Source organism: Zootoca vivipara, chromosome 8 (assembly GCF_965207765.1).
Source record: "Zootoca vivipara chromosome 8, rZooViv2.hap1.1, whole genome shotgun sequence".
In the NCBI taxonomy this organism is placed as follows: domain Eukaryota; kingdom Metazoa; phylum Chordata; class Lepidosauria; order Squamata; family Lacertidae; genus Zootoca; species Zootoca vivipara.
Genome location: NC_142591.1, coordinates 66,171,019 through 66,186,552, shown reverse-complemented (window position 1 = coordinate 66,186,552; position 15,534 = coordinate 66,171,019). Strand labels below are relative to the sequence as shown.

At 43.0% G+C, this 15,534-nt stretch overlaps 1 long non-coding RNA gene across 1 annotated transcript; it reads right to left on the bottom strand.

The window, feature by feature from the left end:
- Positions 1 to 8,682: 8,682 nt before the first annotated feature.
- LOC148684885 (uncharacterized) lies at positions 8,683 to 15,338 on the bottom strand. The gene is made up of 3 exons (XR_015951558.1): positions 14,781 to 15,338; positions 12,939 to 13,020; positions 8,683 to 10,350 (listed from the first exon to the last, which is right to left on the bottom strand). It is a non-coding gene; the product is annotated as an uncharacterized LOC148684885 (long non-coding RNA).
- Between the last annotated feature and the right edge of the window lie 196 nt (positions 15,339 to 15,534).

Below are 15,534 nucleotides of genomic sequence, written 5' to 3'. Positions count from 1 at the left end.
AGTGCAAGTAGATAAATAGGTACTGCTGTGGCAGGAGGGTAAACGGCATTTCCGTGCACTCTGGTTTCCATCACAGTGTTTCCGTTGCGCCAGAAGTGGTTTAGTTATGCTGGCCATGTGACCCAGAAACCTGTCTGTGAACAAATGCCGGCTCCCTCAGCCTAAAAGCGAGATGAGCTCCACAACCCCATAGTCCAGGTATGTCCAAAGTCCATTTCCGGGGCCTAATCCAGCCTGCCGGATGGTTTAATCTGGTCCCTGTGTCAGTTTATTTCCTGGGGTAAAATCCTAAAAAAGCCTCAACCACTTCAATCCTAAGAAAAGGTTAACGACTTTGGTTGGCTCTCACAGCCCTTCACTTCATCAAATCTGGCCCTCTTTGAAAAAAAGTTTGGACACCACTGTTCATTTGACTGGACTTAACCATCCAGGGGTCCTTTACCTTTTACCTTTTATCAACATATTGGCTGGGATATCTTGTGAGTGAAGGGGAAGAATTGAACTGTATCACCACAGTCTGGCAACTCTGGATCAAGCCACTGCAGGGCCCAAGATGCAAATGCTAACAGCATGCCCGGTTTGGCTTTGGGGGTGGGGAATAGGGTGCTGGATTGTACTATGGGATTGAAATATACTCGGAGTCAAGAGTGAATTTCATGCTCTTTATTCAGCTCATAGTCATCAAGGAGAAGAATGGCTCTTTTCCCAAAACCATCTGCTTATATACATTATTTACACAATGGGCCTTGCGTGATTGGCTACTTCAGGGCTACACCTGTGGGCCAATCAGGTTGTGGATTGACTTCTGCCTGCAGCCTGATTGGCTGCTCCTACAGGCCAATCAGGTTGCAGATTCACTTCTGCCAGCCGCCTGATTGGCTGCTCCTGCAGGCCAATCAGGTTGCGGATTCACTTCCACCTGGAGTTGGATTGGGTAGCTCCTGCAGACCAATCAGACTGCTGATTCTGAATCCTATTGTTCTAGGATTCAGCTCAGTACATAACAGGGATGTTCATGAGTTCATCCAATATGCCAAGGCTTTGAACTATTTCTAGTTCATCTTCAAGTTCATTCTCTTACATTTTTTTATGCTTTAAACTCTTCAGGCATTTAAGCTTCAAGAACATAATGATGTTGGAAAATAAATTACACAATATGCATCTCTGCGTGTGTGAGATGCTTTCTTAATCTTCTTAAGTATATTCTAACCTGTTTCTCATATTTTAAGACATACCCATAAAATAAGTCATAGCAGGATTTTTAAGCATTCAAGGAATATAAGCCATACCCCGAAAATAAGACATAGTGATAGGCGCAACAGCAATGCCGGCCGCAGCAGGAGGAGGAGGAAAAAAATAAGACATCCCTTGAAAATAAGCCATAGTGTGTTTTTTTTAGGAAAAAATAAATATAAGACATGTCTTATAATATGAGAAACACGGTATACTTCCGCACTGCAACTCGTAACATTATGAACGCTGGGAGGGAAATGCCAAGGAGCATTTGGATGAACTGTGAAAGGAACGTGAACCAAACTAAGCTCATTTTGTAAAAGGAGAAACCTGAACTGGAATTGCATCCTTTGGGGGGACACCGAACTAGAACTAGTTCCTTTTGAAAATGAACTTTCCAAGCTCTGACACATAGTTTCTTTGTTTCCCTTTTCAAACCCCATTCCTCTCTTGGCTCTGATGCCCTTGGAAATCTTTAGGAATGAAATGTGCTGGATACTTATCAAGCGGAATACGTTTATTCTCTCGAGTCATGACTCGTTCAAAGGAGCAAAGCCTTCTTGAGCCTAAGCATTGGGATGTGTGTGTGTGAGTGTGTGTGTGTTTCACCACCATCACTACGTTGCATTGTACACTTTGGGACAAGGAGCTTCTTTGATGATGAAGTGCCCTGATCGAGCTGGAAAAGTTGCCAGCCACTCTAAAGCCTCAGCAAGTGAGAAATGCTTCTCTCAATAGCTGCATTGAGAATCATCAGCTGGCCAGCAAGCAAACACGCCTGCCAGAACAACCTGCAGCAGTCTGTCTTGATTAGAAACTACTTGTGCCATGAAATGGCTTTTGCGCAAGCTGCCCAGCCACGTGCCGCCACTTGGCATGCTCGCAGCCCGGAGGGGTTCCTCACAGTCGCTGCAGCTACAGGGTGATTCTGCTCCTGTAAAGATCCTTTCACACTTAAGGCAATACGTTATTCCCACTGAGCCAGGAGCATCGGTTAGGTAGTTTAGAGGACAATGGGGGCACAGGGCCCTGGCACAAATTGGCATACGATAGATTCAGAGACCTGACAGGCCAGTAGTAATGGCTGCTTGGGTGGCTTTAAAAGAAGTTGAGACAAATGCCGGAGGATAAGACCATCATTGGCTGCTAGTCACCTTGAGTATCAGAGGTGATATTTTGCACTCATGATCTCATACCCTTCCTAAAGGTAAAGGTACCCCTGACCATTAGGTCCAGTCGTGACCGACTCTGGGGTTGCGCGCTCATCTCGCTTTATTGGCCGAGGGAGCCGGCGTATAGCTTCCAGGTCATGTGGCCAGCATGACAAAGCCGCTTCTAGCGAACCAGAGCAGCACATGGAAACGCTATTTACCTTCCCGCTGTAGCGGTTCCTATTTATCTACTAGCATTTTGATGTGCTTTCGAACTGCTAGGTTGGCAGGAGCTGGGACCAAGCAACGGGAGCTCATCCCGTCACAGCGATTCGAACCGCCGACCTTCTGATCAGCAAGCCCTAGGCTCAGTGGTTTAACCCACAGCGCCACCTGGGTCCTATACCCTTCCTAGTGTCCCTATTTTCAAGGGATGGTCCCGGAATTACAAAAGTAATCCCAGCTTCTGATTTGATCCCAGAACATACATATTTTCCCCAACCAGTGCTGCCACTGCCAAGCTCAGGGGGGGAGATGAGCAGGCACTCATCTCAAGTAGCGGTGGTTGCTGTGGCCGCAAGGGAGCACCCCGTTGCTTCTCCATGGCCTCTTCATGGCTGCCACTGCCAGCCTCCTCCCTTGGGCAGCTCGTAGTGGCTGTTGGAGAAAAGGGTGAGGAGGAGGAAGAGAGATTACACAAGGTGTCTTGATTTTTTTTAAAAAAAATGCTTTGTGTGTCTATGTCTAACCTTGCCCCTTTCTAAAATTTATTTACTGGTATGTGTTTTTCTTTTTGTAAATCTACCAAAGAACAAAATTAAATAAAATCGGGATTAAGGAGTTTCCTTAGGATGGTGGACAGCGTGTGTCCTGTTGTTGTTGTTGTTGTGTCCTGTTGTGGTGGCGGCGATGACTTCTTCTGATAGGAAATGTTCAGGGGGAGGGGGAAATGGGGGGTCAAGGAGGGTCAGTTGGTGAGGAGTGATAAACGTCCCTATTTTCATCTGAGCAATGTCGGAGGGTATGTGACCTCCTTGTGGGCTTTCGGTAGGCATCCGGTTGGCCAATGTGATACCAGGAAACTACTTTTGGTCTAATCTTCTTCTGTTCAGATTCGGGCCACAGACCACAGGTTCTCCTCCCCTCCCTCCCCTAGAGAATTCTAGTGGCAAAGGTCCAGGAAGGTCCTCCTAGTTTTCCCGTCTCTGTGCCCTGGGGTGAGATTACAGCTCCTCTGAGATGAGTTCCTTCCAGGAAGCAACAAGGTACGCTTTCCCACAAGGCTGTTATCTTACACCTATACCTTCATGCGCCTCTTGAAACAAATGCAGTGCCCCTTGATGCTCTTTCCCCCCCATTCACTCAGAGAAGCATTTAATGCATTTTCCGATAAGAGTGCTACTCCTTGTTTGCTGCTATTATTCACACACTCCATGTGTGATCCCTGAAGGACTTATTAGCTAAGTTCTCTCAGCGCACCTTTGCCTCTTTCTGGGTCTCTATGGTTTCTGACTTGCCCTCTGCAAACACCTTACACACAATTCAGAGAGTGAGCAACTCACCAAAAGGCTCCATCAAGAAATGGAAATATTAGATGAGACACAAAAAGCTCAATATTTAAGATTGCTCATCTTTATTTCCCACGGGGCCCTTGCACAGCTTGGATCTTATGCTTCTTGTCAATTATTCCCGTACCCAGTTCTGCAATGCCAATTATTTGGTGCTGAATTTCTCTATAACGGGTCTGCACAGAGGAAAGGTTTCATTCCCCATGGCTTTGTGTTTGGGCTCCAAAACATGCAGCAGACTCAACATTGTTTGGAAGGCCATCGAGCCTGGAAGAGCAAGAAGCCAAACTTTCCTGAAGAAATGATAACATTTTTCAACCTTCCCAGGAGCTGAGTGTGGTTTTTTGAGGTTAGATGAGTTTCAATGTTGTTAGCAGACTTGGCTGTTCGAGATATACAAGCACCAGAGATTTAAAAAACAAGTGAGTCCAGTGAACACCCCCTCACTCAGTTCTGCTTCTTACCCTACATTTTAAAAGTATGCACTATTTGGCATTCCACCTTTTACTTATTCTAGATTTCAGTGTTGATAGCCTTCGGGTTGTTTTTCCTTTATCCCCCACAACCTGACTTCGATTGCCACTGGCACTCTTCTAAGACTTTCTCGCTTCTTTCCCCTGTTCCTCCTTGAACCTCCTTACTGGAATTGACAAAAAGTAAAGGGGAGACCATCTAAACACATACTTGTGTTAGAGGCATTAGCAGAGGGATAGCAAGAAGCGTGTGGCCTTAGGAGCAATCGTAGCTGAACAAATTTCAGTGTTGGAAATGCATTAAACTACACTTCAATTGCATCTTGCATGGAGGTTCCAAGCGTTTTTCACGCATACACAAACCCCCATATTTTCAAACTGCCCCCTTAGAACTGCCCCCATACAAGCATCTGTAGTACAGTTGCAGAGTCAGCGTGCTGAGCAGGCCTTGCCAAATAAGCAAGGCAGAATGCTTAGGGAAGCTTTTAATGTTTGATGTTTTATCATGTTTTTAATATTCTGTTGGGAGCCACCCAGATTGGCTGGGGAAACCCAGCCAGATGGGCGGGGTATAAATAATAAACCCTTCTTCTTCTTCTTCTTCTTCTTCTTCTTCTTCTTCTTCTTCTTCTTCTTCTTCTTCTTCTTCTTCTTCTTCTTCTTCTTCTTCCTCTTCTTCCTCTTCTTCTTCTTCTTCTTCTAAGCTCTTTCCACTCCAGGATAACCTTGCATGCATTTACCATAGTGCCATCAGCTTTCAACTGCAAATAGCTGAAATCACACAAATTAAATGGGCACACGACACAATTGTGCTGCATGTGCCTGTGTATACGCAATCCTATAGATGTCTACTCAGAAGCATGGGAGTAGCCTGGATTTATGTTAGGTGGGGACGAGACTCCCTCCTGTTCTCATCCTCTGGCTCTGTCTATTGCTCACTCAAGTTGTCATTTGTGCCATTAGAATGCACCACGACATCATCCAGGTGATGTCAGCGAGCATTTAAATTTCAAATATTCTGATTATTTCTACTTTTAGTGAAGTATTTTTGCTTACTTGATTGGGGAGGGGGACTATGCCCCCCCCCTACACCCATGCACAGAAGTCTCCATGACATTGAAAGGCAACCACCTAATTCTGAAGAATTCACAGGCATGATCCTTTCAATGGTTTCATATTTCATCAAGCACCTTTCTTTGGTGAGTGCTATTCTGTTCCCAGGACAGCCTTTGCCAACCTGGTGGTCTTCCGATGTGTTTGGACTACAACACACCTGAGGACAGTGGTTTACTCCACGGAGCTTCAATTCTCAGCACCCTTAACAAACTACCATGTCCAGGATCACGAAGGTCACGAAGAGTCGGACACGACTAAACGACTAAACAACAACAACAATGTCCAGGATTCTTTGGAGGGCGGTGAAGCCATGACTTTAAAAGTGAAATAAGAGTATTTTAAATGCATGGTGTGGATGTGACCTTAGATTTCTGAACCCTAAGGTAAATATGAATTAAATATCCCATGGCTAAGGCAAAATTTGGATGCAGATCAAGGCCAACGTAAGTGACTGTAATTTCTGGTGCATCTTATTATAGCCAAGCTATATTTTGAGTTCTCACAGGTGTCACATTATCTCACATTAATTTTTTTCCAGTCTGCAATTCACTGTTTTGTTTGTTTTCGGCATGTTATTGATGATGATTTCCCACCAACAACAGAAAAGAATAGCGTGGAATCACTTAACAATAATGCAGTTAATTAAGTTGTTTGATTTGGGCACAGTGAACAGCCAGTTCAATAAAGTTGTTTTTGCAGAATCTGAACTGCAGTAGAATGGAAACAGCACTGCTTGTAGCAGATACAGGGCAGAATGGAAAACGATGCCTTTAAAAAATCTGTACCAAGAATTACTTTGTGTTGCAATTTTATGTAGAGGCTGCATTTAAATTATATCTGATTATATCAGATCTGGTTGTGAGGGCACAAGTAGTGGTGATAAGTCACTGCAACTCCAAGCTAGCTTTAGCAAAAATAGCCAACTGTTCTTTAAGCCTTCTAGCTTCCTTGGGATCAACTATCTGCTCTGAACCTTGGTCTTTGCCCTGTGCTTAGCTCTGTTACCTTGTTACCTGTAAAAATTGCTTGTATTTGTATATGTGGCACGCTATTTGCTATGAATCATTAGGCAAACCCTTTGGTGTGAGCCTTATGCCACAACAGCTCCTCCACATACTTCAGACACTTCTCAATTATCGCCTGACAGCGTGAGAAGGATAATTCACGGTAAATTCAATAACATGTTTTCTGGTTGCATTGTCTGCTGCGTGCTACTACTCTTATCAGCAGAAGTGCATATATGTTAATTATCAATCTGTACGCTAATGATCATAGCTAGAATCCTGGCAGATTTATCAAGATTTCGGAACAATAAAATAAGTATAAATGTTTAACCAGCAAGTGAAACATTAACCATTTGATGGACGATAACTTTCGTTGCCACTTTTGGTCAAATTCCAGAACATGGGTGCCTTGAGAACAGTTTGTTTCAGTGGGATTTAAGTGTCCACAAGTGTGCAATCCTCCCCTTTAAAAAAAAATTGCGGCAAGAGTTAAAAAGAAAATGTTTTCTTTTACGAAACTCAGGAATTATTTGGTCCTCCGTAAGAGGACAAAGGTGTAACAGCCACTTCAAACATCAGCATGGATCTTAATATGGACTGATCCACACATTTAAGCACATTAGATTCACATCTGAAGCACTTTCTTTCCGCCAAAGTGTTTTGGGAACTGTAGTTTTCCCCTCAAATAGCTACCATTTCTAGAACCCTTAACAAACTACAGTTCCCATGGGTTTAGGAGAAGGTCATGCTCTTTAAATGTGCATTGAATATGCTATAAATGTATAGCTTGGATCTGCCCAAAATTAGAGAAGGAAAATTTTTCCATTCTTATCTCCCCTCGGAGGTCACCTGCATCTCAAAAGCTTCTCTGGAGGGTCGTGGCAGACTCCTGAGCAATATGGAAGGGGACACAGGGAGGTTGCACAACAGGAGAAAAGGGGATAGGAAACTTTGCTTCTGGCGTAGTCGAAACAAAATTTAAAAAACCCTTCCAGTAGCACCTTAGAGACCAACTAAGTTTGTCATTGGTATGAGCTTTTGTGTGAAATGTGCAAGCACACGAAAGCACATACCAATGACAAACTTAGTTGGTCTCTAAGGTGCTACTGGAAAGACTCATCTTAAGATCCAAGCCATTGGGTTTTATGGAAGCAATGGTTTATAAATGGTTAAGTGCGGGTCACTTTCATTTCTTTGGAAAATGCAGCAGGGATATACTGTATATTGGGAGTACAACTTACCTAAGTACTATTAATCCATTTGCAGGTGTGAGAATGACAAGGAGAGGTCCTGCACTGCATTTCTGTGTTTTCTGTATATACATAAATACATTGTTTTATTTGTATGCTGCCTTTCAGTTAGTAAGCCCGTCTAGGGAACTTCTACTAATTTATTAATCCTTTTTGGATTTGCTCACTAAACTGCTCCCTATCCCAGTCAGGTTTTTCCAAGTGACCAGACTGTTCATAGGCCTGGACTGAGTGTGGAGTGTGGTGGAGTCTCCTTCTTTGGAGGTCTTTAAGCAGAGGCTTGACAGGCATATGTCAAGAATGTTTTGATGGTGTTTCCTGCTTGGCAGGGGGTTGGACTGGATGGCCCTTGTGGTCTCTTCCAACTCTATGATTCTATGATTCTATGAGTCTGAAACAGACCATCTAGAAACCCTCTGAAAAGCTTCACTAGTTGGCAACTTGATTCTGCAGACAATACAAAATACTCTGGCAGAAGGAACTGAGAAGACCATCCTGTTGATTGCAAAGCATATTGTGAGGAACCCTTTATTGATGTTCAGTCCTTGCCAGAGCTTCCCCAAGAGGAATTTTTGGAGCTCAAATATGATTCAAATTGCCAAAGATGATATCAACCAATTCACTCCAGAAATGTTTTGGTTGAAATATCTCCCTGTATACTCCAGAACAGGAGAGCAGGTTCTGCACATTGTTATGCCATTGTCCTCCATATCCCTTTGCGAAACTGGTTTTTCTGCTATTCTGGCTATTCAAACAAAGCAGTGCAGCAGACTGGGGGTTGAAAGTGACCTAAGATTTCTTTAGTGATGCCAAACATCCAAAATCTTGTGACAAGCATGCAACATCAATGCTCACATTCAAAATGACTGAAGTAGACTCTTAGAATGTTTAAATTCAATGTGGATTTTTTGAAAATCTGAATACAGTATATATATTTAAAATTATAAATACATTGCTTCATTTTTATCCTCAAGCAAGTCACAATATCATTAAAAGTCACAATATTTCAAACCTATTGAAAATCCAAATAAAGTAATTTAGAGGGGCCAGGTTTGACAGGGGACGTGGGAATTTTACATCAGCTGAAATGGGTTTAAAAGATCAAGAAACACTGGCCTGATGTGTGGGACAAGATTTCAGCATCCTCTCTTGTCTCGTAAGAATCAATGGAGGAAGTGCACTCCATTGACTTGAATGAGACAAGAGTAAAATAATTTGTTAGTGGCATCAGAAATCCCAAGAGGCCTCAAGCAGGTACTAGGTGACCATAGGTTGTTTGATGTCTTCAACCCTGGAGATAAAGAAAAACAGTACAATCCTATACATTGTACCTAGGACTTACTCCTAGGTGGGTATAGAATTGCATCTAAAAATTCTTATCCCTTCCTGCAAGTGTAATGCAGAAGCTCTAGGAGGCATGATGCTATTTTTGGTGGAGAATTAACTTCCTTGACCATGCTACTCACTAGATGACTGGCTATAGTTGGCAAATAGCTACTGACTGCTTTTTAACTGGGGATGTGTAAGGAGAGGAAGTTCAAGGAACCTCACATCAGTGACAGGGCATTGCACACAGGGAGCCCTAGGTCTAATCCCTTGCTTCTCCAGTTTAAAACAATCAGATAATAAGCAATGGGAGGGAATTCTGCCTGAACTGTTGCCAGTCAGAGTCTTCTTCTTCTTCTTTGGCGATCACTCGTGGCCAAGTAAGATTGTCTTCCATAAACACAATTTTAACAATGGGTCCGTGGCTGTGGAGGCCAATTCTGGATCCACACGTCCTTCCACAGTGGGGACATTGGTTTCCAGGCGGGAGTTGATCAGTGTGGATTTGCCAAGCGTGCCTTCCTCTTAGCATATTTCTCCCTTGCGTCTTGAGATCGAGTTTCTTCAAAGCCCATGACACCTTTGGTAAAGGCTGTTCTCCAACTGGAGCGCTCGCAGGCCAGTGTTTCCCAGTTGTCAGTGTTTATACTACATTTTTTAAGATTTGCATTGAGACAGTCTTTAAACCTCTTTTGTTGACCACCAGCAATACGCTTTCCATTTTTAAGTTCGGAATAGAGTAGTTGCTTTGGAAGACGATCATCAGGCATCCGCATAACATGACCAGTCCAACGAAGTTGATGTTGAAGAATCATTGCTTCAACACTGGTGGTCTTTGCTTCTTCCAGTACACTATTAGTTCGCCTGTCTTTCCAAGTGATGTGTAAAAATTTTCGGAGACACCGTTGATGGAATCTTTCAAGGAGTTGGAGTTGGAGCCAGTCAGAGTACATAATACTGGACTGGGTAGACAAATAGCCTGACCTCATATAAGGCTCCTATGTTCCTAACTTAGGCACACCTCCAAACTGAACAGTTCCTATGCCACATTTTCAGAGACTTGAAGAAGTGTTGTTGCAGGAGTCATCCCTCACTCTGCCCTCTCCAGCAACTACCTTAAAGATAAGTAGGACTGTATAGGAAAATATATTTAAGATATTGCTAGAATATTTCTCTTTTGAGGAAGCTGGCATGTTGTGCAGTAAAGAAAATACGGATTTTAAAAAATGCTGGAAGAAATGGTGGAGATAAGACAAAGAGGTAAGATTTACTTATAGTTTATTTTATTAAGTTTGCTAGTCACTTTATCTTGCCTAAGGCAGCCCAAAGCAACACACAGCCAACCAAAGGTTACTCGAAAGATTGCTGGCCCTTTCTAGTGGGAGCCAGAATCAAAATGGCAGTCAGTGAATGAATGGTGCTATTTCTTGGGGGAATCAGTATTTCCAATAAATTCAACAATGTGTACTAGGACCCAGGAAACCACCAAAGGGAGAAGAGTGCGCACACAAAAAGAAACTCACAGCATAGCAGAATTAAGGAATTCTTTCTTCAAAAAATTAAGGAAACCCCAAGTCGATTCAAGGAAGTGGTAAATTTGAAGAGTGCCCACGGTTTTTCAACCACTGGTGCTCTCTGGAGGCAATGAGCCTCATTTCCAATATATTTCACGTATATTCTTGCCTTAGGTGCTTTTCCTATACCAGAACAAGAAACATGCATGAAATCCCTTTGTCTCTGAGGAAGGCGTATGGTTGGGCACTCTTTATAAAGGCTGTATATGCTTCAGACAATTAAAGCACATCTCCCTCTTCACTGCAAGACTCCTGTGAACTGTAGTTTAACCCAACAGAGCTACAACACCCAGCACCACGCTTAACAAAACTACACTTCCCAGCATTATTGTATGTGGGAAATGCACTTTAAATGTATGGTGTACATGCAGTACAGATAAACTAGAGTTTTCTAGCACCAGCATATGGACCACCTCTTCCTTTGCTTTGCTAGAAAATACAAGATCCCAGGAACAGAAGCACTTTTCCTGGCAAATACGTCTCAATTCCCTGCAACAAAGAACCACTGTGTGTTTCTCATGCAAAACAAACAAACAAGAGATAAGTCTGGAAAGCCTTTAGCGAAATATCATTTTGATGCTACCTACCTACTGCCAAACAAACTGTTCTGAGAAATTCAGCCTAGCGATCTGGTCCCAAATCTGACACACACACACACACACACACACACACACACACACACACACACACACGTCTTATGTCAGTAGCAAAATCCACTGAATCAATGGGCTTTTCTTCCAAATAATTTGTTTAGGATTGAAGTGTTAATCGAGGAATCTGTGATCATTACATTCTAAATAATAAAAGGATGTTTAGTTCATAGAATCATAGAAATGAAGAGTTGGAAGGGACCCCAAGGGTCATCTAGTTCAACTCCCTACAATGCAGGAATCTCAACTAAAGCATCCAAGAAAGATGCCCATCCAAACTCTGCTTTAAAATCTCCAAGGAAGATGAGTCCACCACCTTCCGAGGGAATCTGTTTGTTCCACTGTCAAACAGCTCTTATTATAAGGTGGCACTTCCTGGTTTAGTTGGAATCTCCTTTCTTGTAAGGGTCCTGCGCTGCAGAGCAGGAAAAAAACAAGCTTTCTCCATCCTCTATGTCCTCAACCTTGTGGCCTCCAGATGTTTTTGGCCTACAACTCCCATGATCCCTAGCTAGCAGGACCAGTGGTCAGGGATGATGGGAACTGTAGTCTCAAAACATCTGGAGGCCCAAGGTTGAGGACCACTGCTCTATGTGACAGCCCTTAAGATATTTGAATATGGCTATTATATCTCCTCTCTACCAGGCTAAACATACCCTATTCTTCAACTGTTCCTCATAAGGCTTGGAAATACCTGTGAAATACAACTTCATATGTTAGTATATAAGGTGCAGTTATTTATAGACAGTGTTGGATCCAGCCCTTAAATAGGTGACAGAACCTTGTCTTCCATAGGATGGTGGGCATACTGGGATGGATCAAGACGTTGCCTGCCATCCGATACTCACTTAACTGGGAGTAAACACTATTGAGCTTAATGGGACTAATTTCTAAGTAGACATGTATAGGATTACACTGCAAGTTACATCCATTTAGGCCTCATTGAAATCAATGTGAAAAACTACTCAGGACTTAACAAGACCCACTGGGAACTAACCACAACTCATTCGCAGTGCATTCTTATGCATGTTTATTCAGAATTCACAGCATGTACCCCAAATTTCTGGAATTTGTGACTACTTTTGTTTTCAAGATATCATCCCCATTCACTGGAAGAGAACACATTAAGTACATTTATCTACCCAATCCCCAAAGACGGTTGCTGTTCAGTGCTATATAAGTTTTAAAAAGCCCGCTGCATGTCTAACCATAGTCACTGAAGAACAGTTTGCATAAAACAAAGTCAGTTGGGACAATGAGTTGGATTCAAATATGCCCCTCCATGCACAGAAAAGCTGCTTCCATGAACAAAAGGAGCTTGAGACCAATAAACAGGAGTTTTTGCTTATCTCCCCCCCCCCAACTCATACCACCTACCATACTTTTCAAGGCCCACTACAACCCTCTGGAGGTTTTTGGAATATGCAAAAAGGGTGAGTCAAAACCTGAGAGCGAAATTCTACTTATGGAACTCTGGATCCAATCCAACATCTGCAAGATATTGACATTGTATCTGTTCATAAAATATCTACTAATATTGGTGCACATACTATGAAAACCTTGGAGGCAAGCTATTTCTGTGTGCTCTTTTACCTTGAGATAATTTGTGAGTCTTAGCATTCTTTCTGTATTTGTTGACCATTCAGAAAAAGTAGATTCTTTTGTAAATGATGGACTGCAAAAAATTAAAAAAACATCAACATGCTCATTCATTGGTGGTTGATTGATCAGTAGCGTAATACTGATCTTTCAACATCAGAAAATCCAGATGTTGCTTATAATAGTATGGATATGATAGGGCTATGGAACATGGAAGAAACCTTTGTCCTGCTTAATTTATGGTGAATATTGTCATATACAAGCAGTCAGGGTATTTCACTCGACAATTTCTTCCTTCTGAGTTTTCACACTGGCACAGATGAGATTTCCAAAACACACATTGATTATATTGACAGGCAAAGGTTATGTAATGTCCCCATAATTTAGTTCTGTTTTTCCATACATTGGAAGTCCCAAGTACACAGAGATTCCCTGCAGATCTCACTATACTTTCAGTTGGCTTATGACTGGTGTTTGCCCCCACAAACACCCAATAAACTGTGGTATGATAATCCATCATTTTTGACACAACGCATAATCATTTTCACCACAGCAAGCAGTACTTGGGGTAAAGATTTTATCTGACAATTCTTCTCAAATAGCCAATTAAAAGTGCTGATGAGGCCCACTATTTCATGTCTAATCTTTCTTGCAAACTGTTGCATCTTCATCCTAATCTTCTCTAAAAGCTTGTTTGTCATAAACCAATAAACACTGCCTTCCTCAAAATGTTACCACCATCAATGGAAAGTATACAATTCCTTCAGTCTGGAAATGTGTATATATAATATCCAATTCAGTAGTTGTATAAACCACGCTTTATTATTATTTTACATTTTATCCCACACTTCCTCAAACGAGGCTACATATGTAGTTCTTCTCCCTCACCCATTTTTCCCCACAACCCTGTGACGTAGATAAAGTGGGAGATTAGGACTAGTCCATAATCATCAAATGATCATGACAGCATGGCGTTTTGAACCTGGGTCTCTGTGGTTTTAGTCCAATGTTTGAAGCACCACACCTCATGTAAGCCTCCCACTTTGAATACTAAGTGTATTTCCCACCTTTCTTTTAAAAATGTATTCTATATATTAATTCAACAAAACCTGTCACCATACAAAGCTGAACAATGCTAATCTTCTTACCAAGCTTACTTCTGTAATGTCAAACAAAAAAATGTTGCTTAGTTTCTAGTGCTATTTTGTCACGAGAACTTAGCTTGGAAAGTTACCTGCACCATGCTTGACATCGTATGTGACTTTACTCTATCACCAGAATTTAGCTTGCTGTTTTGTTGTTCAATTAAACATACATTGCAACATTAAATAATGAATCATGAGGTAGAACGTTTGCAGAATAGGCAATTTCTTTATTGTGTGTAGATTTCACTAAGGGTGGCTTGTTGAAATCAACTGTTTGAACTTCCTCTTTTGCCGTTTCCTTTTCTTTTCCATTATGGACTTTGCTACGGATAGCACTTAAAACTTTCCCATTTTCTGAGATTGTTGCCAAAGGTTACATGGCCTGCATTATGTGATCTCTCATTAGTGTGATTTGAAAAAGAGCACCCATCACTATTACTTGAATCTTGACACAAGACGAACCAGATGCTAAATTCTTTCTCAAGAGTTCTCCTCCAGAGTTGATTTACTAACAAGTTTAGGGACAGCATTCTTTCCCTCCAGTTTCCAGGACTATGCCATCCCCGATCACATCGGAAAACCATGAAACTTGCATGCTAAGAATATACATTTCACAAAGCTGAAGCATTTTTTTTAAAAAAAAAACACCTCACTTTTACCTTCACAAGACATGATAGAAAGGAATATACACCTTTTTTGTGCAGTCAGCACCTTACAGTGCCCTCTGTGCTTTTTTCCAAGATGGCTCCACGGCTGAACTTGAACGTGAAACCGACAGTAAGGCTTGTGGGGGCGGGGGCCACGTGTGCCCCTAATAAAATAAAATAAAAATAAAATAAAAAGCACGAGAAAATCGACCAAAGGAACCCGAAACAAAATCTACCCTCTGTGTGGCCTTGAATGACGGACAGGCCGAGGGCTGGGAACCGGAAAAGCGATTCAGATTGTGGACATGTGTCTGTGTGGGAGCGGGGGGAGGGCGCTACTTTGGCCCGCTCCGTCTGAAGAGATCTGTTGGAACGGTGGGCTTGCCCGTTGGCGTGTCTCATCCCCCTTGCCCCCACTCACCCGCCCACCCCGGTCGAGAAAGGCTGCATAGATGTGGGAAGGAGCAGCGGCCGGGCGCGCGCGTGCGCCGCCCTCCTCTTCCTCAGCCCCTTATGAGGATGTGGGGCAGAGGAGCGGAAGCGTCGGGGTGGCGCGCAGCCTCACCCTGTGCTGCTCCCAATAGCCGAGCTGCTGGCTGCGCGCCGCCAAGGAGAGAGGCGCGGCTCTCCCGCATGCGCGAGCGAACATGCTCTGCAGTAGTGGGAGGGCGGCAAGGCGGCGCGCGTGCCCGTCGTCGGAAGGAGAGGGAGGGGGGACGGAGGGTGTAACAGCGGGGCTAAGGCGTGTCCACTGCCGCCGCCGCGCGGAGGCAGGAAAAGCAGCCGGGCGCGCGCTTT